Source organism: Hevea brasiliensis, chromosome 3 (assembly GCF_030052815.1).
Source record: "Hevea brasiliensis isolate MT/VB/25A 57/8 chromosome 3, ASM3005281v1, whole genome shotgun sequence".
NCBI lineage: Eukaryota > Viridiplantae > Streptophyta > Magnoliopsida > Malpighiales > Euphorbiaceae > Hevea > Hevea brasiliensis.
This window is the reverse complement of record NC_079495.1, coordinates 8,492,546-8,496,199: the sequence shown is the minus strand read 5'-3', so window position 1 is coordinate 8,496,199 and position 3,654 is coordinate 8,492,546.

The window sequence follows — 3,654 nt, the reverse complement described above, 5'->3', positions numbered from 1 at the left end:
GCTATCAACTTCTGGTTCCTTGATTCAAGTTGATTTTAATTTTCAGCATTTAAATTTCTTGCTATCAACCTTTGGTTCCTTAATCCAAGTTGATTTTAATTTTCAGCATTTAAATTTCTTGCTATCAACCTCTGGTTCCTTGATCCAAGTTGATTTTAATTTTCAGCATTTAAATTTCTTGCTATCAACCTCTGGTTCCTTGATCCAAGTTGATTTTAATTTTCAGCATTTAAATTTCTTGCTATCAACCTCTGGTTCCTTGATCCAAGTTAATTTTAATTTCCAACTTTAACTTCCAAGTCAAATTTTGATTATCAACGTCTTAATTTTTGATACCTAATCGCCCAAAATATGGGTCTGAATCTTTACATAATTCCTATACAGAAAAATTTTATTCCCTTCAATAGAAATTATGTAAAGAGGGGCAACTGTCGACACCATATTTTGGCCGATCACCGAAGTCAATGAACTTTGAAAATCGATCCTCAACCGACATTCTTCGGTTACAAGTGACTCGATCAGGAAATAAACCGATCCCACATCTAGTCGATTGCATTTTCGATCTCTCGTCAAAGGAGATCAAACCAATATCAGGTCTCCATGCCATCCAGTCTTATTTCCGATCTCTCCTTTACCAATGTTGTGGAAAATCATTTAATAAAGTTAAGGTTTCAGTCCGACTTAATGGTGATTCCGATCTTAATAATTCAAATCAAGTTTCCAATTTTAATGATCTAAAGTTCTACACGGTGTTTGGCCTTGGCTTAAGCCGATCTCATGGTTCCAAAGTAGTTCCAACCTCTTATACTTAGATTAATAATCGCTTTTAAGTTTGATGTTCTAATATGTTCAAACAATCAAGCACTCATATAATTTGGATACTTTCCGATCTCATCAAGAAATTGAATAAAAGGGATTTCATTTCATCTCAAAATAAAAGTATAAGTCATTCGGCTGCAGGGTCACCCCCAGCCTGTTCTACATTAACATTTCGCTCATTCTCTCTCTCGGTTTCCTCCTCGCTCCCCTCTTCGTCTCGGGGAGCAAGATCCACCATCCAAGAGAAGTCTTCCCCAGGATAACGCCTCTCGAGCTCGGCCAGAAGATCGCTGTGTGCATTCACATAAGCACCAGCTTCCCTCGTCACAGCCTCTTCTTCCTTCGCTTTGAGCTCCTCAGTAAGGCGAGTGACGTCGGCAGTTCGGAGCGACCGAGCTTCCCCAAGTTCACAAGCCTGATCGGCTAGCTTATCCTCGTAGGATTTCATCTGACCTTCGATTTCAGCAATATAGTCTTGGGCGGATGAAAGTTGGGTCGGGCGAAAGCTGCGTCCTGGACCGCTTTTAGAATCTCCTGCCTTAGAAGATGAGCCTTTTCCCTGATTATGTGCTGATTCACTAGGCTCTCTACGCTCAAACTCATCGTCTGAGCCAGGAGATCATCAATGCTACCCGAGGTCAGCCTGTTCCGGTCCTCCTGGAGGCATATGGTGGCACCTAGAACTTTGGCCAAGCTCGAATTCTCCAGAACAGATCGGTTCTTCTCCAAAGAATAAATGAGGACTTGGGCACCACGAGAAAGGGTCCTCACAGTAGGTTGGGAAGACCCCCCTTCCGCACTTGAAGGAACAGGTGGACGTGGTGGCTCTTCTTGTCGAGGGGGAGAAGGAGCTACCTCTACTTCTGGGACCGGTTGTCCCGAAGGTCAGGACGAGTCTCCCGGCACTTCTCCAGAATCCCACCTTGGCGTCTGTGATGCCGTAGCGATCTTCATTTCTCGTACCTTTCAGGAGACCTCTTTTTTCCGCTTGCGGCTCTCCTTTACGCCTTCGCTCCAGCCATTTCTGCACAGAAAAACAGTTAGTGAGATTACCTAAATCATGAGACTAAAGATTTAGGTTATACTGGTCCCGGGTCCGAGGTCAGAGAGCTGCAGTTCATAGTCTTCATTGGCGATCATCTGCATTAGCCACCATCTCAGTTTAGCCATAACAGCGTATAAGCACGAATACTTGTGAGTGGTCACCTGATCCTTCAATTCCATTACTATGGCACCCTCGTCCCTACCAGGGCGACCTTCTTTGGAATTGATGGGCCCAGATATTGCCAGCTACGTGGGAAACCTTCAAAACCGTTCGGAATCTTGCTCCTCAACATAAAGAAGCGATTCTTCCAATTCTTCAGTGAAGAGGGGAGATCGGTAAAAAGCCCACAGTGCGGTTTGGCTTGGAAAAACCAATACTCATCATCCTTTCGACGAGTAAGCCTATGCAGCTCTGTAAAAACCTTTGCTATAGGCTCGAGCTTCTTAGCCCGGCATAAGCCTCTAAAAGCCACTAGAATTCGCCATGAGTTCGGATGTACTTGGGCTATACATACGTGGTGGAACTTCAAAATGTCCTTAAAGAAGTCGTCAAGGGGAAACCGACTCTTCATACACCATGATCGCATCATTTTCTTCAAAGAAGTGATCGGCTCGGAGATCGCTATGGCATCTGATAAGCTCGTACGAGTCGGTCCGAAGGTTGTACTCTTGACTAATCAATTACATATCAGTTTCTTGGAGGACTGACAGCAACTCGTCCACGGGAAGATTTTCTCTCCCAGAGGAAGGTCTCCGTCTTGATTGTGCCGCTTGACCGTGGGCTGAAGCAGAGGTCGTAGGAGGCTCAGGTCGCCCACTTGGCCTGACCACCTCAACTATATTCGACATCCAAGAAATATGGACGGAAGGGGGCTTCGCCGCTCTCTGACCCTCAGCGCTGCTCATTTTCAAAGAAATAAAAGAAGTTTAACTAAGGGAAGGATTAAAACCCTTACCAGAATGTGATCGGTGCCCGAAAAACTTGAAGAAATGAGAGAAAATTGAGGTTGCTAGCAGAGTGCTGAAAGTGACATAGAGGAGCAACTGATGGACCCTCCCCCTATTTATACCCGTTTGAGCATTCAATGCTCACAGAGTCCCAAGTAACGCATCGGTTAGCGGAATCCGCCCGCTCTCCTGACACGTCACGGGAAGGTTCCAGAAATACAATAAGTAAAATAATATGAGATCGGTTAGCTAAGGCTGTCAGATTAGGGCAAATGTTCAGAGTCACATATCAGCTAAGGATGATTTAATTAGGGACCAAATCGGATATGCACACCAGAGATCGAAAAATTAACCAATGCGATAATTAAATAATGACCTTCAAATAAAATTTCATTTCATTTCCAAAAGGTCAGATTATATCATTTGGGCGATCCCAAGAGATCGGATTACACCATTGAGAGAACCTTCAAAGATCAAATTTCATCGTTTGGGGGATCTCAAATAGGGAAGCGATGAGGGACCCGATGTGAGAGAGATCGGAAAAGAGTCATAACAGAGATATCGGAAGGAATAGAGATCGAAAAGCAATAAGAGGACAAAAGACTTCCAATAACTTTCTTCATAATCAGGGCCGAGGTAGTTAAAGCGTTGCAGGCGTGATCAAATCTTCACCGCACGCCTCATTTGCAGAATCGCCCACATTGCTGACAGACGCCAAGACAGTTATGGCAGTCCTGTACATCTCAATCTCCACCGTTGATCTTACTTGTAAGGACAAACCTGGAGCCCTTGGATCAAAAAAGTAGACGATAGGACCGGCGCCTTTTATTCTCGGCCTTCGGA